The sequence below is a fragment of the Ictidomys tridecemlineatus genome, chromosome 2 (assembly GCF_052094955.1).
Source record: "Ictidomys tridecemlineatus isolate mIctTri1 chromosome 2, mIctTri1.hap1, whole genome shotgun sequence".
NCBI lineage: Eukaryota > Metazoa > Chordata > Mammalia > Rodentia > Sciuridae > Ictidomys > Ictidomys tridecemlineatus.
Window position 1 is genome coordinate 74866295 of NC_135478.1, and position 22914 is coordinate 74889208.

Below are 22914 nucleotides of genomic sequence, written 5' to 3' on the forward strand. Positions count from 1 at the left end.
ATTTCTATAGAACATATTTCCAAAAAGAGTCAAAAGAAACATAAGCTTCTGATCTATTCTGCTAAAATGCCTTTCAACCAGATATTTATTATACTTTTATAATCAATCTTATAAGTAAGCAAAATAGTGTCTTGCTTTTTATTTGCATATCTTTATTAGAAAACTATATTTTTAAGTCATGTTTATTGTGTATCTGTAGAAATTTTTTTAAAAAAGGACTTGCCTGTCTTTGGCCCGAATTTTTATTTATTTATTTATTTGTCTTATTCTTGTACATCTGGAACAGTGACTCTCAAACTTTCTGATCTCATGAATCTTTTATATATTCCTAAAATTATTGAGGATATGAAAGACATTTTGTTTATGTGCATTTTATTTCTATTTTCACATTAGCAATGAAAACTGAGAAAATTTTAAAATACAAGAAAAAATAAGTACACATTCAATTCATGGCCAGAGAGATGGCATGATCACAATCGAGCCTCTGGTAACCTGTACTGTGCACTCATGTGAGAATGATAGTAACAACTTCCTCTCCTTCCCCTAGTTGTTCACAGGAGTGACAGTGGTGGCTTGTAGAGGCGGCAATGGGGAGGATCAAGAGCTGTACACAGGCACAGGTCAGAGGGCCCAGGGATCTAGAATGTAAGAAATGAGGGGCCTTGGGAGTTATGCAGGGAGTGGATCACTGGGTGATGACTAAGGACACAGCAGAGTGAGAGGTGAGTTATGGAGGTACAGATCAGTCAGCTGAATGAATAACAATGTGGAATGATGGGGCTGGAAGCTGAGGAACATGGAGGCACAGGCTAGCAGGCATGACAGCTGAGGACAGAGGGTAGTGGGGAGCCATGGGAGACATTGGCACTGATGAAGATACAGGTTGGGATGGAGATAGAAAGTTGGTGTGAGGCCACAGTAATTGGTAGGTTGGCTAGATTTCTCAGTGATAGAAATAATACTTTAAACCTAGCAAAGGCCTGGCTGCAGACAAACACCTGTAATCACAGTGTCTCTGGAGGCTGAGGAAGGAGGATCCCAAGTTCAAAGCCAGCCTCTGCAAAAGTGAGGTGCTAAGCAATTCAGCGAGACTCTGTCTCTAAGTAAAATACAAAATAGGGCTGGGGATGTGGCTCAGTGGTCTAGTGTTCCTGAGTTCAATCCCTAGTACCAAAAGATAATTTTAGCTGTTCAAGAAATTCCTTTGTCAGAATGTTGGCAGATAGGAGATAAATCATTTCTGTGCTTATTCCTGAGTATTGCCTCAGTATAGCAATATAATGAAAATGATAACCAGTTAAAATGATAACCAAAGTGCAATGGGAAAAAAAGGCATTTTTAGACACTTCTTCTTTTATTAATAAAAAAATCAAAAAATCAAAGAGATACTAATTAAAATGCCAAGTGAAAAACAAATATGTATAGCACTTGTCATTATCAATCAGAAGAACTAAAATTCAGAGGTCAAATATAACATCTGGAATATTAACTTTTATAGTAGCAAGTATAAAAATGTATATACTTCATTACCAAAATTCAAAAACTCCTAACTGAACTCTAAATAGAAAATGCCAAAGAAGATAAATCACTGTGTATGTCTAGGGCTTGTGAAATATATCCTTTATTTAATATAGTCACGTTCCTAAATCAAGAAATGAAGTTCTACATACAATTCTACATACAAATAAATGGCCACTACAGCTTATAACAAGGCCTCAATTTCAGTTCATTACATCAACCATATAGTCCTGTGACCATTAGACACCTTATCCATTCTAACTGTGCCTCAGAGCAGTCAGGGTACCACAGTATCCCCTTTTAGAAGCACAGCTGCAAAAGTGTTGAGACATGCCTTCAGATCTCTGCAGCACACTAACTGGGTGACTTTGGGAAAGTTATTAAATTCCTTTAAGTCTGTTTCCTCACTTAAAATAGAAATAATACTTACTTCATAGGCATTTTGAGAGGATGAATTAGAGTAGACTGTATGCTACGAAAGATAAATTTTACCATTTAAACCATTTTAAAGTTACAGTCCTGTAGTATTAAGTACAGTCACATTGTTGTGCATTAGTTACCAAGGATGTTTTAGAAGTACTCAAGACTAAGGGCCTAGGAACTGCTCAGGGAATGGCTGCTAAAATAATGCTAATTAGTCCTATCTCATTTAATCTTGGATTTGTGTAAATCATTAAGCCTTAAAAATAAATCATTATTTCTGCTGAATTTTATAAAAAAATTCTGGTTTCAATTGTCAAGCTATGAACTATATTTCTAGCTTTCAAATTCTTCATTCAAGTGAGTGACCTAAACATAAAAACTTTAGAAGTCAGCACTTCTAAAGGCCAATTATGGTTCTAAGAATGTTACAGGTATAATTCTTCTAGGAGGTATATATGCAGCAACATTCACATTTTACAGCTGAGTGCAAAGAGATTAAGAAACTTACCAAAGTCTCTCAGTTCATAAATGACATGGCCAGGAATAGCATTCAAACAACTGAGTTCTAGAAAATGTGCTCTTTAACCATTCTGCCATCCTGCCTCTGGGCACGTAATACCACCCACAGGAATGATTAGAAAAAAATGCCAGATATTAGGGTTGAATGAGCCTTTGAGATTTTCAGAAGCTTTAATATCCATTCTTTCATTGTCCTAGAGCCCCTCAAGAGCAATTACTCCCACTTTACAGATGGAAAACAGAAAAATTAAGTAATTTGTTCAAGGTCAGCAGAAACTTGTGGCAGAGACCTGGATCTCAGCTTGTCTACTTGTTAGCTGTGTGATTCTTTAACTTCCCTCAGTCAACTGTGAAACAAATACTAATAACATCTCTTTAAGAAGCAAAGAAGTATGTGTAAAGTACATAGCATAGAGTTTAGTATTAAAAGTGCTCAAAAATGTTAATCGTTTGTTTTCCTTATTTGATTGCAAGGGTTTTAAGGTAGAATAATTCTACAATTATTAGAATGTGTAAGAGAACTTAGAAGATAGTTTAATATAAAAACCAATATAAAATTTAATCAAATTTCTATACATAATTAAAAAAATTAAAAACATTTTTATAATAGTATAAAATTTTGAAATATCTAAAAATAAACTTCACAATGTAAAGGATCTTTCAGGAAAAAATATATTATTGTGAAGCAGTGAAATCTAAAGAAATTAATCAAAAGATTTCGTATTGTAATGGTATTAATTCACCCTATATTGGTTTATAAATTCAATACAATATTTAAAAAATTACCCAAATTGTCCTGAAAAAAAGTTTTAAAAAATTGTAATGCAAAATAAGTAAATAAACAAATAAATAATTAAAAAATAATACAAAAAATCATAACTCTAAAAAATGTTTTATAGTTCTATTCTACAAAATGTAAAGAATAAGGCTGACTGAGACACTCTGGTGGAAGAACAAAGTAGAAGGATCCAGCTCTATCAGATTTTAAAAGCTGGAAAAACATCTTGTTCACACAGAAATATACTACAACAGTACAGAAAAGAAAAGCCAAGAAACATGTTCACAAATGCTTGATATATCACAGATGGCACAGCAGATCAGTATATAAAGCAATTTTTTTAGGTGGGGGGAAATACTGGGGACTGAACTGAGTTAAATTCCCAGGCCTTTTTTTTTTCCTTGAAACAAGATTCAACTAAATGGCTCACCTTGAACTTACAAATATCCTTCCTCAGCCTTGAAAGTCACTGCACCACCACACCTGGCCAAAGGTGTTCTTTTCAGTAAATGCTGCTAGAGCAACAGGTTATCTGTATGAAGCAAACATAAAATGGACCTCTACTTCCACTAATCAAAAATTGACACTAAGTTGAATAAGATCAAAAAAGCACAAACCATAAACAAAAAGTATTGATAAATTTTAGCATGTTAAAATCTTCATTCAAAGAACAATCTGTTTTTTTTAAAAAAGAAAAAATACAAGTTAGAAGATATTTGAAACCCATACAAAACAAAAAAGAAGTAAAACAACAAATGCATGGAAAATACCTGTAATTTAATGAGAAAAAACATATATGATCTAATAGAAAATATGCAAAAGACCTGACTGGATACTTCACAAAAAGAAGAAATACAAAAGATTCTCAAAATCATAGTAACCAGAGAAATGCAAATGAAAACCACAATAAGATACCATTCATTAAATAAATACCCTTCAGATTGACAAAAATAAAAACTCTACAATAGGAAGAGGTGGTGAAGATATAGAGCAATAGGAACTCATACTCTTCATGATGGTACAAATTGGTACAACCACTTTGGAAAACAATTGGTAGCATCTAGTAGTATTAGACTCAGCAATTTCACTCCTAGATTCATCAACCATTTTAAAAATACAAGTAACCATATACCAGGACACATAAACAAGAATGTTTAGACCTACACTTTAACAGTCCAAAGCTCCAAAAATCTTCATCTTCATGACTGAATAAGTAACTGTGGAATACTCATAAAATGGACTTCAATACAGCAATACAAATGAACCACAATTCATTTGAGGAATCTCACAAACGTTTAAAAAATGAAGCAAAACTCAAAAGAATGCATGATAAAAACATAAGACCAATAGTGTCAAGTTCAAATAAATCTATGAAGGCATACATATGTGGTAGAAGTATAAAGATCAGCAAGGAAACTACCCCAAAGTCACGAGAATGGATGAGATGAATGTTACTGGAAAAGGACATGGGTGGTGTCAACATTGCTAGTATTCTACTTCTTCCCTGGGTGGACGTTATATCACTATTTGCTTTATAATTATTACTGTTCATGTTTTAATACACTTTCTGAATGTGTACTTTAAAATAATAATAGGAATACAAGGGATCTTCATTATCAAAATATTTGTTATCCAGCTAGGTGCAATGGCACATGACTGCAATCCTAGAAACTCGGCTGAGGCAGGAGGATGACAAGTTAGAGGCCTGCCTCAGCAAATTTGCAAGGTTCTGTCTCAAAATAAAAAAATTAAAGAAATTGGGGTGTGGGTCTGTGTTAAAGCTCCCCTGGGTGCAATTCCCAGTGCTAGAACAATTTTTCTGATCCCAATGCCAGCAATTCTATGGTTGCTTAGGGAGCCAAAGCCATCATGAAAGGACATTTACTAATGTGCTGATCACTAAATGCTAATCACACAAACTTCTCCACTTGATTTACAACAGCAGTTTCTCTTGCTTGTTGTAAAAATCCATAAAACAAATACATTTGCAAATTCATTCCTTCAACAAATATTTACCAAATTCTAAAGCTTGCCAAACACTGTTCTCATGGTACCAGCAAGGTCCAAGATAAGTAAAAGGCCAGAGAGAGAACCTGAGAACTTTCCTTTCCACCCCCATTTGGCCTTGGCCTTCTTACTCTCCTACCAAGTTTCACACACCTAGAACCTGAAAGCAGCAATCCAAGGCACACACCATACGAGTGTCTTTTGTATTCTGCTGCCTTTCCTATCCTCTACTATCCCCCTCCCCTCCCCTCTTCTCTCTCTACCCCCTCTACTGTAATTAATTTCTCCCCTTGTATTATTTTTCCATTTCCCCTCACTTCCTCTTGTATGTAATTTTGTATAACCCTGAGGGTCTCCTTCCATTTCCATGCAATTTCCCTTCTCTCTTGCTTTCCCTCCCACCTCTCATCCCTGTTTAATGTTAATCTTCTTCTCATGCTCTTCGTCCCTTCTCTGTTCTTAGTTACTCTCCTTATATCAAAGAAGACATTTGAGTTTTTGTAGACTGACTCCCCATAATAAAATTCCCTTTTTCTTTTACTTCATCTAATATGATGCAGTGATCAGTACCTCTTTAGGTGTAGGGCTTGCTTACTTGCTTGTGTCTAAACATGGCTGAGTCTCTTTCTGGTGTTTTAGGATGAACTTGTTTCAAAAAAAGAAGACTCAAATCATTTCTCAATATGACCAGGCCCCTTTCAAACTCTAGTCTTCTGTTGCTACCATTGTTTCTTCCTTTGAGAAGCTGTTTTGTGGAGATCTCCTACTAAAATACAAGCCCTGCTTAAATTTTTGTGTTTTTTTTTTAAAACACGAAGGTAATTTTTTAATCAGAGGGAGAAAAGGCCATATTTTAATACAAAACCAGATGTGACAATGCATACCAAAGAACTATAATAGTCTTTAAGATGAAGAAAGTGCAATGACAGAAATCATGATACAGTACACCTCTAAGAAGCCTACAACAGACTAAGAAATAAACACACACACCTCCCCAGTACCCCCACATACATGTATGTACAGGCTGTATGAGCAATGATTTTTAAAACACATTGGAAGAATGGGATGAACATACCCATGTGTGCAAATGTACATGTTTTCCTTAGAAACATAGCATGGTTTTCTTTCATTTTACTAAGCTTACAGAAATTCAATCTAGAACTATTTCATGCCTAACACATGTAAAGGAAAGGGTATAAAGTAAAATTTTGCATTTTCCTGGGAGTTGTTGATTGCATTTTTTGGAGGGGGTTAAAATCTACATACAAATAGAGGTTGTTATGATGCTTGCCATTTACTTTAATAGATTACCAAAACACTTTATACAGCACTATTTACATTACACTAAATATGTTATACCGACAATGGTGGCCAGGGGATCAGTGCTTCCAAACTTCTCCAGTACTTACATGTGGAGATCTAAAGAGGACAATATATCCAGAAGATAAGGAATGGTTTGCTCCCCACTGACAAAGTGCTCCCTGACCAAAGAAAAGTCCCTATAGGAAGTATCTTCTGGTCAGCCCCAGTCATTGTCAAGGAGTCCAAACCCTCGAGGCTCTTCACTGGACCTTGCAGTTCTCACTACTCCTGGGCTCAGGTGCAGCACCTGGGCTTGGGGCAGGACGGCCTCGCCTGGCTCTCAGGCCCTCTCTGGGGTTGGCAGCAGAGCTTCTCTCAGGAAGATGGTTGACAGAGATTTTGTGGTGGACTCTTGGAAGGCAGAGCCTGAACCACCATGGCTCTGTTGAGCAACCTTGACCTTTTATGATCTGCTGCCAAGCCCTGCTTAATTTTGAAAGTTCACAAGCTGACATCCCCAGGAAGTATGACTCTAGAGTTCACTCATTCTCAGAGAATAGCTTCTGACATGTATTTTATTCCCTTGTTCTGATGCATTATCTAAAGACTAGAAAGATATTTCACAATATGGACTTTAGGAACAGAACTCTAAAATGACTTTTGCTTATATATTTGTTAGGATATTGGATCCACAAACATGTGAAACTCCACAGTGTATCCAAATTATACACTCCTGTTTGATGTTTTCTCCTTGACGAAGATTGATGATCTTCTTGAGAATAAAGATTTCTGTGATCCTTTGAGGAAAAAAAAATTGACTCCAGCCTTACCACTTGAACTCCACCTCAAACACTCTATTTTATAATCATGGCACAATTACTATTTTACCCCTCTAGTTTGTGAATCCAATACAAAGATTAACCAGCTGTTGCTTTTTTTAAATTGAGAAGTAAACCATCTTTCACCCTCCATTCCAAGTGAAGCAAAACCCACAATCTATTAAGTTTGTCTAATGATTTCTTTTTTTTAATACTAAGAAATTCCATACATTTTCACCAAAGGTCTAAAACCTTAGGTTTTACAGGAAAATCTCCTATCAACTGAACAATATCCAACAGATAAATTCTGAATTTCAACTAGATGACCTTTTTTTTTTACATATATATGATATGAAGGATAGCTTTGCTCAAAGGAAGTGCACATCAGGAAAAGTGGGTTGAAAAGATTCATAAAGCTAGAGGGGAACTGATTTCCTTTAGTATAAGTTCAACCCTTTCATTTTAAAGAAGAGGAAAGTGAACTTAGCAAAGGAAGGACAGTCTTCTCAAGGAATAGTTGTAGAACAAGAGGATGTCCCAGGCAGAGAGAAAGGAAGGAAAGGGGGTAAGAAAAGAACCTCACCCTAAAACTCACACCAGGTACAAATATTAATTCGAACTGATCATGGATTGAAATGTAAAACATAAACCCATAAAGAAAAGGAAAGTGAAGCTCAACAAGGGATCTTGGTTTGCCAAAGTTCATCCAGTGACTTAGACTTGTCACAGAGTTTGTTTCAATACATTATTATTCACCAGCTTAGCAAATTCCATTTGGCCCTAATAATTCTCTACTCAGGCTCACTCAGAGTAAATGGTTGCCATTCTGTTGACTGGATATTTGTTCATGCTCTTTTGGTCTTGAAAAATCCAATTCATGCTTCTTCAATTACTCATCAGCCTTCACTAGCCAACTGCCCTGTGCCAGCCATCGTGCAGGGTTAGAAGCTTGAAGTCATGTTTCCCACCTCAAGGGACTCAGGGTTCATGGGGGAGAGAGTGGAGTCTCACGCTAATGAGATTTAAACCCCTTCAGGGGCAACAACCAGCTTTTCCTTCCTTTTGTCCCCAGGTGAGCACAGCCAGTGGAGCGCTGGGCACACCTGGCACATTTTGGTGATTGGCCAGTCTTGAGGTCCAGTACACTGGCTTCCCTGGTCTGTTGGGAGGACTGAAGTCTACAGAGATTAAGGGGCAAACCCTCCATAAGGTGAGAGAGGAGTGCAGGCTGTCCCACGCGACTGGGGGGCCACCTGGCTCATGTCTTGGTCTGCACCAGGCAGGGGATCCCGCCAATGGCAGAGAGAACCTGGCAGGCCAAGGAAGACGCCCAAAGCTCCCCAGGTGCCTCCTCTCTGGGCACAGCCCTTGGCTGCCTGGCGCCTAATGATGGCTGCTGTGGGGTCCTCACCCAGGCCTGTCCCTGCAGCGCCTCCAAACAGAACCTTAAGCTGCTAGTAGGCAGGTTACAGGGATCCCGCCATGTTTCCATTTCCTTCTGGGTCTCCTTTCTGGAGTTTGGAATTTTTCCTGGTGGAAAGTCGCAGGGTCACCCACGGCCTCTCCTCTGTTGCACCCTCAGCCCCGTGTTTCTGCTTCTCAGAAAATTTAGTGCCCTTGGGGAAAACTTTAAAATTAAACTTCAAATTTCAGGAAGAAGAAAATTTCAACATGAAGAGCTCTGGACTAACAGGGCCCAACCGCCCTTTCTCTGGAGACAGGGCCTAGGACAGTGCTCAAAGCCTCCCTCTCACCCATTGCCCTGGTTCCTGGGCCTTTTCCAAACCGACCTCTCAGCTTATGAATAATCAGCCCCGCCTTCCTGGGCGTGGCCAAGGCTTCCTCATGAATAATCAGCCAGGCCTTCCTGGGCGGGGCCAAGGCTTCCTCATGAATAATCAGCCAGGCCTTCCTCATAAATAATCAGCCCCGCCTTCCTGGGCGGGGTGACACTTCCTCATGAATAATGTATTTTTCTCTCTGAGCTTTCAGGAACCAGAGGCGGAGCTCCGTCTCATGAATATGCAAAACAGAGGAGAATGACAGATAACGCTCACCTGCCAGGCGGGGCCCCTCACAGCCTGCTCCAGCTCTCAGTACAGAGCCCTCCAGCAGCCATTGCTGCCTCTCTCCCGCCTTTCTGAGGGCTCAGTCGCGCTTCTGGCTGGTGGGCCCCCACCAAGCTTGTGCCTCCTCGGGAAGCTGGATTATCAGGCTGCCAAGCCTGGGTGACCGGTAGGTCAATGACAGCCTCCTGGGGCTTTCCAAGGTGGAGCTACCCTCTGAGGTGAGGCGCCAGCTGGGTGGGTGAGGTCTCGAGGGACCTTGAGCCTCCTAGGAAGGGCCGCTGGGCTGGGGTCCCAGACACACCCGAGGTCAGCGCAGTGCTGCATGGGCCAGGGCTAACTAGACTCTGGAGGGACCTGGGGTCCAAGAGAAGGACAGGTTAGGGATCCAAAGGGCAGAGCTCCTCAGTCTTCCAGTGCATCTCCCACCTCTTCCCCACGGAAGAGGGTGACCCTCCATGTATAGTTATGAAAATGGGACAAACTGTACATCGAGTCCCCTTACCCTGCCCTGGAGCTGTGCCCCTTCTGCAGAGGTCGCCCCTGGCTGCAGCAAGACCAGGGAAATCAAGAGGAAGGGGATTACTGTATGTTTTCTAAATTTACATGTAAGATCACCTCTGCAATCACATAGGGCAAGATGGTATTTTTTAAAAAATGGTGTCCGAATAACACAAGCATGGAGAATAATAAACTCTTATCCTTCATCCAAGCTATACACAAAAATTTGTGTATTTAGATTTATTCTATATCTATATTCAAAATCGAAAACAAATTTTTTTTCTGATATTGGATTGTTGTAGGTAAGGATTGTTTATATTGCACGATGCGATGCATTAAACCAAAACAGAAAATTGATAAATCAGGCCTGATTAAAATCATAAACATTTCATTATCAAAAGATATCTTTTTTTTTAATTTCATGGAAATTTTATTCAGCATCAAGATTTCCTTTACATTCATTCTGCTGAACAAGATCTTTCCTACTCGTCCTACTTCAACTCAAATCATCAGTTTTAGGCACAAAGGTTTTGTTTTCTAAGTCAAGTTTTAACTACTTGAGGTTACTGCCACAGCAAGAAGATTTTGTTGAAAGTTGTGTTGAACAGTTTTCACCATGTTAGTACAAATTAATATCCTTTCCTTAAATAAAGTTGGTCAGACAATTTTGGTTTTAAAATTGGTTCCCATCATAAAACAACAGTGAGACACTGTACATCTTCAAGTCCAACACTAGGAAGTCCAATGCCATCTGGCCTTTGCCTGGATTCCATCACCACAGGCTCCACAGGGCCACAGGGACTACGGGTGTTGAGCTCTCTTTGGTACATTGCACGCAGCCATACTTACCATTTCTGTCACCACAGTGTCATTTTTGTTCGTAGAGATGCCAAGCAGCTTTATAATGGCCTAGACTTAAGGCTGCTAATAGTTGTTTTTCATATTATGCACAATGAACTGTGACACAATAATCATGATAATAACAACTATTCAGTAAAAATAAGACAAACCCCATATTTTACTACATTTTGATTATCATATAAAAATATGCATTTTTCTATTTTAAAACAGTATTAATAGTACCTAATCTTTTTTAAACTTATAAATTCACACACACACACACACACATAAAAATCTAAAGGAGTTGAAATAAATGTGTGAGGAAAGAAAATTATACAGAAATAGGTGTTCAATTCAAAAACTAAATTTAGAACAATTTATAATAATAAAAAAGCAGCTTAGTGAAGAAGGGGGAATTATTAAAATTTCAATAGCAGAAAATACTATGGTGTCTTAAAGGGGTTGGGGCTGGTTTCTAATCAAGGATTATAAAATCTTCAGTGACAATAATGTTATTTGTACATACTGAAAATAGCTCTTGTTTTCTACGCAACAAGTTGGCTTTAAAAACATTGCATTTATCCACAAAATGATAAATTTCCTAAGACACTTTTAAGAAAAAACTATTTTTAAATGGCATACAATTAAAGTAGAAATAGCTGTTTAGTACACATATAGGTAAAACTACCCTGAAAAAAAAACTTGTTTGGGGAAAGGAAATAAGCTAAATAGATACTTTACTATAATTTTTTTTTTCAAAATTCTTAAGATGGCAGTTTAAGGAATTTTAACATAGTCAGATTTGAATACATGTATCTTTTAAGCAGATGGGGGTTTGTTGGGGGGAATGGCACTAAATGCCACTACCAGTAGCACCATTTTAAGGAGCTTAAGCTTGGACCTTGGCTAGGTTCTTGTAGTTTTAAAACGGGAATTTCAGATCAGGAATATACCTTTTTAAATTTATTGGTCTCCTCTTAATATTGCTGTCAAAAGTCAGGAAAGCATGTGAGGGAGTTCTTTGTATTAGAACAGCAGTATTTTGAGAGAAGTACACTTTTATTTCTCCTGCTCTTTATTTGTAAGCATTAAGAACTTTATGAGAAGCACTTCTATGCAGGTGCCCTGACTTGTGACTTCACTAGTTATTTCCATGGTGTGTGCCTGCCAGCAACACTTCACCAGGCTGGGAATGCTGACAGGGAAGCCAGGATGCCTCCAAGCAGGCCTTGGGGTCTATGAAGATAGTACTCTACTGTCTAGGAACCAGTCTGCCAGAGCTAGGGCTGGATGGCCTGACAAACTTCTCAGGATTAGAGCTCAGGCTGCTGTGTCCTCAGTGATTTTAAACTTATAAATTTATAGAAATTTACTTTGGGAACTCCTGGCTACTGTTATGAAGCTTAGTATGAAAAACCTATTTTCAGTATTTTAACCTTCTAATTTTAAAAAGTGAAATTAGATTTCCTGTGTTATTCATATCTTAATGTCAAAGGCACTTCTTTTATTATCTACGGTGAATACTTGAAAGTTACAGTACACACTGTTTTAAAGTTAGTCCTGTGGATTTAAAAGCAAGTTCATGATTTCAAGACACAGTAATCTAAGTACCCAAACAAAGTGATCTAAAATAATAAATTTGGTCTCAAAATAATGAATGAATTGAGCTCAATTTGAGAAACAGAAAGTGACCAGAAAAAATACAGGAATACCTACTGAAGTCTTTTGGGGGTTTTCCTAGAGATTCCTGGAAGCTTACTAAATACTAATTTCTTAACTTTCCTGATGTCTACTTCTTTAGGTTGGTAATCCAACCAAGTATCTAGTAAGCTTTAGTAGGGGATACAAAGAATGAATGCAGACAAAATAAATATGGTAGAGAAAACCTGATTGGTTTGATCATAGTTAAAAGAATGGAGAACGTTGTCTGCACATCACCTAAAATAAGCCAGAACTCTAATGCTAGAGAACATAAAAAACAAAAATTACATTTCTCTTAAAGCCACTATAAAGGGAGAGTGATTCAACATATTTTTAAAATATTAGTGCAAATTTCATCTATTATTCTTATATATAAAATTATCAGTTTTAAATGCCTAGGTTAACAATTTTGATTCAGAGGGAAAAATTTATAGAGCTTCCTTTCAAATGTTCAGAAAATACTACATTTTAGTCTTCATTTGCAAGTGTCTCAGTAGATAACCATATTTTGGCCCCACTTAAAAATTTGCTTAATGGCATTCCTGAAATACTTCGTCTGCACAGATTTCCTATAGGAGAAAATGGAAAGGAAGAGGAGAGAAACTCTGGTGTCCCAGAGGTATCATGAGGGCCACTGGCTCTGAAATACATCCTGCTGTGGTCCAGCTCTGCATAGCAGGCTTCTAACGGGCCACTCCGCTGCTGCCGCAGCATCCTACTGAGCACATCAACTTCATCAGCCAGAAGGGAGAGCTTGTGAAAGGCGGTGATGGAGCCCCCAAAGTTGATCTGAGCCTCGGGGATCCAGCAGAAGTAGCATAGTTTCCACAGTTTTATGTGTGTTCCAGAGAGATGCAGCAGTATAACCCCGTGCAGGTCAGCTGATTTAGAAAACCATTCTCTAAAATACTGCTCCATATCACTGTTCTGGCCGTCGGTGTGCTGAAGTGGGTCTGGCTTTAGTTTTAATATTAATGAATTTCTCCTGGGCAGTAATTCTTGGTCACTGATGATTCCATTCTTTATGGAAGATGGTATTCCTCTTAGTGTAGAGCTGTAGCTTTTCTTCGTTCACTTAAAAGACTTCATTGAGCCATTCTGTATGCAAGGCGTGCTCTTTCCAATGTAGAAGGGGTTGTGGAAAAGCTTCCGATCCTTTGCTGTGAACTGAAGAGACCAGCCCCCAAATGAGGGGAATTTTAAGCCATTTTCATCACCCAATTGGATATTTTTGCTTATAGCAAATTCTGTGCTTTGCTTCACCCGTTGGTGAGGAGAGTTGAACAGGAAGGTGCTAAACAGTGAAATCCGGGTACTGTCACAAAGCACTGCTAAGTAAGTCTCAGAAAACTCAAAGGCTGCCGGGTATTGTTCTAACAGTTGCCATGTTGCATCCAAGAAGAGCAAAAATAAGGGAGACTCTTTTTCTGATCTCTTCAAATGGTTGCATCTGTCTAGGAACTGAAATCCTGCCATGACCCATTCCTTCTGTATCAGACTCTGAAATCCAGTATTTGTCCTAAAATATGGATCCAGCATCACTTGCACAAGAGAAGCTATAAGACAGCTTAAGTCTCTTCCCTCTTCCTCTTGTAGTATTATGGAGAGATGTTTGCTTTCTAGCATGTACACAAGTTCTGCTGAATGTTTAAGAAAAGCCCTGACATATTCTAACCACCAAGTATTTTCTAGTGAGGACAGCCATTTCTCTTCAGTTTCTTCGAAAGGCTCATTAACACATAGTTGCTTAAGTTTTACAAATGCCGCCTGTATTTCTTGAATATTAGGCAAGATCTTACCCAAACCTGATTTGTAAACATCACTTCTTTGTGGATGACTTTTAGTTATTGCATTACAAATCCTCTGGTCAATTTTCCTCTGCTGCAACACATCTTTGATAAGGGCCATTCGCACAAGAGCACTGCCATTTGAGTGGCTCCAACACCAGAGTGGCATCCTTCTTCCAACAAAAGAATGGGAAAAGATTTTCAGATCTTGGTCTGCTAAAGAACTTGGCACTACAAAGTATTCTGGAAGGCAAGTAGATATCATGTAACCCTCATTAATAGAACAAACTCTCCACCCAGAAGCACCAGTCCTCTTGATCTCTCTGTCCCACTCTGAGTAAGTTTCAAATAGTGGAGTTCTCTGGCCACTAGCTCCATTCCCTCCTCCTCCTCCACATCCTGAGGGTATTCCATTAATTTTTTTAGCTGAATTGTGGTATTTTTTCCCAACATATTCAAATGCAAAGAGTAGCTGGAGGTCTGTTGGCTGGGAATAATGAGCTATTGCAAGGCATACCTTTTTGGCCCTTTCAGGACCTGATTCATCAAAGCGAAATCTGACGATTCTGAAATCTTTACAATAAGTAATTAACTCCGTTGGATTAAATTTCAATTTCTGGTTGGGGCCTAGGACTTTCTGCTTCCTCTTATGGTCATTTACTGTGACAATTTGTTCAATACATGTTAAAGGGACATCATGTTCTCCAAGAAGAAGGTTTCTGTAATAGAATTTCTGTAATGGCATTGGGTCATCCAAAATAAAGGAGATTTTGAAGTTACTGCACACCAGCTTTCCCCACAAATCATACTGACTTGTGTCTGTTGCAATGCATTTTCTCACAAAATTTACTTCATTTACAACAATTTCTCCTGGCAAAAGAACTGGCTCCAGTTTTTTAATCTTCGGTTCCGAATTGATCTTATCATCAGTCTGGGGCGGCGGCAGGAAGTAAGACCTGAAGGTGGTCTGGGTGGCTTGAGGGAGAACATGGTGCCGCTGTCTTTTCGCCCCGGCCCAATCGCGGGCCAGCCGCAGCTTGGAAGCCTCTGAACTCCTCCGGCCTGAGAGGTCCCGGAGCGGCCGCCCAGGCCCAGTTTGCTGCCTGCCCGGCCGGGCGGACAGTAGGACCCAAAAGATATCTTTAAGGCTGTAAATACATCAGCTATCAACTAATACAGAATCTGTACAGAGAATATACAAAGGAACCCTACAAATCAATAAGCAAAAGACATTTCAATGTTAAAATGAGCAAAACACTTGAGCTAGCATTTCACAAAAGACATTCTAACAATCAACATAGATCCTAAGAGGTGCTCAGAATATGACCCAAGAAATGCAGATTAAAACCACAAACAGATGCTCAGCAAAATGGTTAATCAATTTCAATGGTCAATCAGGATTGCTGAGGATATGCAGTCACTGGAACTCTCATGCATGCAATTTGTTAGTTCCTTGTGAAACCAAACATACACCTATTCTAGGACTCAGGACTATACCACATGCTCAAGAGAGATTAGTTCCCTGCCAATGAATGACTTTTACAAGAACATTCCTGGCAGCATTATTCCTGAGAGCCAAAAGTTGGACAAAATACAAACATCCACCAACAGAAAACAAAACATTTTTTTATATAATCGTACAATGGACCATGTCAGAAATAATAAAAATATAAACTACTAGTACACAGAACACCACAGCTAAGTCTCCTAAACATTATGCTGAGAGTAAAAGCTATACATAGGGCTGGGTGTGGCTCACTATTGGAGCACATGCTTTGCATGCACAAGGCCCTGGCTGCAATCCCCGGAAAATACACACACACACACACAAACTCACACACACACATGCACAGCACACAGGAAGCAGGTGGAGCCAGTGGGGAGGCCCTATGCTTTAGGTCCTGCACCATGACCCCACATGGCCCATCATGGTGGTAACTCCCGCTGAAGGGACCCAGATCCAAGAGAAGGGAAGCTAGAAGCCTGTGGCCCAAGGCCTAGGCCACAGTAGCACAGCACCCACCTGGCCTCTTGAGTAGGCGTGGCCTTGAAGAATCTGCCCCATGATAGCACATGACAAGTGCCACTCAGAAAAGGCTCTGGGGCAAGGAAGGATGCAGAGAATGGGGTTCTGCTACTGCCACCGCAATGCCAAAGGCACAGGCAGAAGTTCCTGGGTCACTACCCGGACCTTTCCAGGACCAGTCCTGGACCTTTCCAGGCAGCAGGGAGGGGCCTAGAAGAAGAGGTCAGCCAAGGTGGAACAGGAGGGGAAGGTAGCAAGCAAGCAGGAGGGGACAATGACTCAGAGAAAGAGAGTGAGGTTGAGGGAGAGAGTGAGGGCAAGAACAACCAAGAGAGTGAGGAGGGCCCTGAGAAGGAAATGAAGATGCACAAGAAAAGGAGGCAGAGGAAGACAACCAAGGAGAGTCTGAGGAGGGAGGAGATGCCACCAAGGCAGAAAGCCAATTTCACCCAGAAATAGAATAGGAAGCAGAGAGTGGCCCAGAGGAAGTGTCCAGACCAGGAGCTTGATTTGAGCGCTATTTGCAAGAAAGATAGGCAGCTCATCTGTTTGCTGTGTCTGAAAGAAAAGTGACCACAACACTCAGAGCAACCAAGAGATCTTTATTGTAGCAGTGCAACAGAGGAGAAGAGGGGGGGGGAGAGAGCACGTGCCAAACGAGACAGAGAGAGCAAGAGAGAAGAGAGAGAGGGGCCTGGCAGGAGGGAGTTTTTATAGCCCAAATCTAATGGGGTCTCTGGGTCTGCAAGCTGCCTTGTTGGCACACAAGGGGGTTAAGTGCTCCACCTTGAGCAGGGGGTTGAGTGTTCATCTTTGAGCAGGGGGGCGAAGCACTCAGCCTTGAGTGGGGGCTTGGGCATTTGGGCTTGAAGCAAACAGATGATAAAGAACCAGAAAGAGGGTTTGAGTGGCCAGGCCATCCTGCACCTAACTTTGTTTGGCAAGCCCTGCAGACAGATTACTCAGCCTGTCCTGCACCTAACAGTGTCTAGTCATTGAGGATCACCAGGGCCACCAGTTCTACACTCTAGATTAAGCCTTCAAAGAACTAAGAGTAAGTATTGGGCATTGAGAGCACAGGCCTAGGGGTCAGGACAGCTGAGTTTCAATTCAGATGACCTAACAGTGACTACACTACTCAAAAGCTGGACTATTCAACTTCTTGGGAGCTATTCTTATTCACAGCTGTTCTTTTTGTTTGGACAGCTTGAGAATCCATGAAGGTATGAACTTTAACCTGAGAAAAACTACAGTACATACAAAATCTCTATATATGTATATAATTTCTAAAATATTGTAAGCCTCTGGTCTCTGGATCCCAGGCAAAGCAATCCTTGAAAGTTTTTAACCCCACTTTGGGCAGTGTAAAAATCATCACCATTGTTAAAACTAGTGCCTTGACTGAGAGTACTTGATAAGGGGATCTCTGCCTACTTAAAAACAGGAAATCATGATTTTATCAAGTGAATCCAAGGGGTGATTCCTCCCTAGGGTAATGGTTTTCATAATGACTTGATGTGTGCCTTGGATTGCTGCTTTCAGGTTCTAGGTGTGTGAAACTTGGTAGGAGAGTAAGAAGGCCAAGGCCAAATGGGGGTGGAAAGGAAAGTTCTCAGGTTCTCTCTCTGGCCTTTTACTTATCTTGGACCTTGCTGGTACCATGAGAACAGTGTTTGGCAAGCTTTAGAATTTGGTAAATATTTGTTGAAGGAATGAATTTGCAAATGTATTTGTTTTATGGATTTTTACAACAAGCAAGAGAAACTGCTGTTGTAAATCAAGTGGAGAAGTTTGTGTGATTAGCATTTAGTGATCAGCACATTAGTAAATGTCCTTTCATGATGGCTTTTGCTCCCTAAGCAACCATAGAATTGCTGGCATTGGGATCAGAAAAATTGTTCTAGCACTGGGAATTGCACCCAGGGGAGCAATTCCAGATGTACAAGAAAAAGACAAATAAGTAAATAAATAAAAATTTGGGCCAAAGACAGGCAAGTCCTTTTTTAAAAAAATTTTTACATATAGGGGATTCCAACATGGCGGCGGGCGTGGAGAGATCTAGTCTCTGACCTCTTCAGCTCTGCAGGCATAGGGAGTCGTAAACAGCCTAATTCTGTTTGCTCAGGATCACTAGGCAATGCTGAGCTGACGTGAATCTGGAACGAGCAGTCTGGGCCTCTCAGAACACAAACTGAACCTGAATCGGCTGAATTCAAGCTCCCGTTCGCCTGCTTCCCGCAGACAAACAGCTATGACTCAGCACTAATCCATCCGGCTGAAACAACCGGTCAGCCCTTCTGATCCTACGGAGGTAAATGCTAACTGAACCTTCATAGGTAGTGGCCACAGGTTTGAAACGGGGCTTGGGAGAGACAGTAAGGACCCACCCGTTGCATTGGTCACCCGGCAAAGGGAAATGAACTGTCGCCATTTGCAAGAGATACCACCATGGCAGACAACTAACGTCATCAGACTTCGGCGGAGGAGATAACTTCATTGAAACCTGCGGCTACAGGTGTGTAATTCCCTAGCCTTCCCTCTCCACACATCGGGGAAACCTTAAGGGCCAATCTCAGCTCTCCTGTAAGGGCCCCTCCCAGCTCTCCCGTGAGCACGGTAGCCAGACCGAGGGAATTAGAGGTGGCGAGGGACCCGTGGCGCGGGACTACCGCTACCACCAGTGCTGACAGCTGAGGTCTCTTGCACCAGCTACCGGGGGTGTGGCTACCGGAGGGGCAGTAAAATTCGCTGAGGATTCTCAGCCCCAAGCTCTACAAACCTAGGGTCTGAGGGAATGGCAAACTGGAAGAGTGTGCCCAGTCATTCATGACAACAGGGCTCCCGGGAGCAGCAGACCTGGTGTGTACCCAGTATTGTGGTGAGCGGCACCCGTGAGAGGCGCCTGGCTAGAGGAAATGTGGGGAAATGACTAGACACAAGAGGACGCCCTAGGCACCCGGGATTGGAGACTCGCCAAGTCTGGGAGGAGGAGCTGCTGCACAGTGATTGGTTTCCGTGTATTGATAGGAGAAACTTGGCCTGGTGGTCACAGCGCCACCTACTGGAAGAGAAGTTAATCAAACTCTAAGACTGCATTTATTAGTTTTTTGTTGTTGTTGTTTTGTTGTTGTTGTTGTTGTTGTTTTTTAATTTTGATTGGGGTTTACTTTCATTTTCATTTTTCTTTCTTGTTTTTTTAATTTTTTTTTACAATTTTTTAAAAAATTTTTTTTTCTTCCAATTTTAATTTTTTTTATTATTTAAAAAATTTTTTTTTTCTTTTTTTATTTCCTATTTTTTTCTTCTTTTGTCTTTTCATTTCTTTTCAATTATCTTATCCCCCCTTCCTTGAATTCTACCTGCTTACTCTCATTCTCTTTAGTGACTTTTCCCCTTCCCCTCTAATACCTTTCCTCCTAAGCATCAAATAAATTTATAGGAGTAAACAGTAACTCAGCAGTCAAACAGAACAAGAAGTAACATGAGCAGCTTCAAAAAGCAAGGAAGAAAAGGAGTACAAACAATGCAGGACAGCCTAAATATTCAGGAGGACCTAGAGTCATCAGAAAAATGGTCATATAAAGAACTCAAGGAACACCTTAGACAGATGGAATGGAACCTTAAAGAGGATACGAGACAGCAAATTCAAGCAGCGAAAGAACACATTTAGAATGTATTACACAAACAGATAAAAGAAGAAGTTAAGCACCTTTATCAGGAGATAGAGATTATAAAAAAGAATCAAACCATAATCTTAGAAATGAAGGAAACTATAAACCAAATTAAAAACTCAATTGAGAGTATCACTAACAGAGTGGAGCAAGTAGAAGCCAGAACGTCAGATAATGAAGACAAATTATTTCATCTTGAAAAGAGTCTAGCCAACTCAGAAAGGCTGGTAAAAAATCACGAGTAAAACATCCAAGAGTTATGGGATAACATAAAAAAGCCAAACTTACGAGTCATCGAGATAGAAGAAGGTACAGAGATTCAAACCAAGGGAATGAGTAACCTGCTGAATGAAATAATTACAGAAAACTTTCCAGAAATAAAAAAGGAAACAGATATACAAATTGAAGATGCATACAGGACACCGAGCACACAAAATCACAGTACACCAACGCCAAGACACATTGTTATGAAGATATCTAATATACAGAACAAAGAGAAAATATTAAAAGCTACAAGAGAAAGGAGACAGATTACATTCAGGGGTAAACCGATAAGGTTAACAACGTATTTTTCATCACAGACACTGAAAGCAAGAAGGTCATGGAACAATGTATTTCAAACACTGAAAGACAATGGATGCCAACCATGAATTCTGTATCCAGCAAAATTAAGCTTCAAGTATGACAACGAAATAAAAATCTTTCATGATAAACAAAAGTTAAAAGAATTTGCAGCCAGAAAACCAGCATCGCAAAGCATTTTGAGCAAAACACTACACGAGGAAGAAATGAAAAACAATAACCAAAACCATCAGTGGGAAGTGCCTCGGTAAAGACAGAGGGTGAGGGGAAAGATAATCATGGAGAAACAAACTAAATTTTTTTTTAAAAAGAAGGATAAATAATCAAACATGACTGGAAGAACAAACCATATATCAATAGTAACTCTAAATGTTAATGGCTTAAACTCTCTAATAAAGCGACATACGCTGGTATCATGGATTAAAAAAAACAAATCCAACAATATGCTGCCTCCAGGAGACACATCTGATTGGAAAAGACATACACAGGCTGAAGGTGATAGGATGGGAAAAAATATGCCATGCACACAGTCCTCGTAAGCAAGCAGGGGTGTCCATCCTCATATCGAATAAAATTGACTTCAAGACTAAGTTAATCAAAAGGGATAAGGAAGGACATTATATAGTGTTAAAAGGAACCATTCACCAACAAGACATAACAATTATCAATATTTATGTACCAAATAATGGTGCTGCGACATTCATAAAACAAATTCTCCACAAGTTCAAGAATCAAATAGACCACAACACAATAATTATGGTGACTTCAACACACCTCTCTCACCATTGGACAGATCCTCCAAACAAAAGTTGAATAAAGAAACTATAGAACTCAATACCACAATCAATAACCTAGACTTAACTGACATATATAGAATATATCAACCATCATCAAGTGGATATACTTTTTTCTCAGCAGCACATGGATCCTTCTCAAAAATAGACCATATATTATGCCATAGGGCAACCCTCAGTAAATATAAAGGGGTGGAGATAATACCATGCATTTTGTCTGATCATAAAGGAATGAAACTGGAAATCAATGATAAAAGAAGGAAGGAAAAATTCCTACATCACATGGAAAATGAACAATATGTTACTGAATGACCAATGGGTTACAGAAGAAATAAAGGAGGAAATAAAAAAAATTCTTAGAGATAAATGAAAATACAGACACAACATATTGGAATCTATGGGACACAATGAAAGCAGTTTTAAGAGGGAAATTCACTGCATGGAGGTCATTCCTTAAAAAAGGGAAAAACCAACAAATAAATGAGCTCACACTTCATCTCAAAGCCCTAGAAAAGAAAGAGCAAATGTAGCACAAGGCAAGAAATAATTAAAATCAAAGTGGAAATCAATGAAATTGAAACAAAAGTATTGAAAAAATTAACAAAACTAAAAGTTGGTTCTTTTAAAAAATTAATAAGATCGACAGAACCTTAGCCATGCTAACGAAGAGAAGAAGAGGGAGACCTCAAATTATTAACATACGGGATGAACAAGGCAATATCACAACAGATGCTACAGAAATACAGAAGACAATTAGAAATTATTTTGAAAACCTATATTCCAATAAAATAGAAGATAGTGAAGACATCGATAAATTCCTTAAGTCATATGATTTGCCCAGACTGAGTCAGGAGGACACACACAACTTGAACAGACCAATATCAATGGATGAAATTGAAGAATCAATCAAAAGACTACCAACCAAGAAAAGCCCAGGACCGGATGGATATACAGCGGAGTTTTACAAAACCTTTAAAGAAGAATTAATACCAATACTTTTCAAGTTATTTCAGGAAATAGAAAAAGAGGGAGCTCTTCCAAATTCATTTTATGAGGCCAACATTACCCTGATTCCAAAATCAGACAAAGACACTTAAAAGAAAGAAAACTACAGACCAATATCTCTAATGAACCTAGATGCAAAAATCCTCAATAAAATTCTGGTGAATCGGATTCAAACACATATCAAAAAAATTGTGCACCATGATCAAGTAGGATTCATCCCTGGGATGCAAGGCTGGTTCAATATACGGAAATCAATAAATGTTATTCACCACATCAATAGACTTAAAAATAAGAGCCATATGATCATCTCAATAGATGCGGAAAAAGCATTCGACAAAGTACAGCAGCCCCTTATGTTCAAAACTCTAGAAAAACTAGGGATAACAGGAACATACCTTGACATTATAAAAGCAATCTATGCTAAGCCTCAGGCTAGCATCATTCTGAATGGAGGAAAATTGAAGGCATTCCCTCTAAAATCTGGAACAAGACAGGGATGCCCTCTCTCACCACTTCTGTTCAACATAGTTCTTGAAACACTGGCCAGAGCAATTAGACAGATGAAAGAAATTAAAG

The 22914-nt window shown here is 39.6% G+C and overlaps 1 pseudogene; it reads right to left on the reverse strand.

The window, feature by feature from the left end:
- Nucleotides 1-12696: 12696 nt before the first annotated feature.
- Nucleotides 12697-15250, reverse strand: LOC101964459 (myotubularin-related protein 10 pseudogene; annotated as a pseudogene).
- Between the last annotated feature and the right edge of the window lie 7664 nt (nt 15251-22914).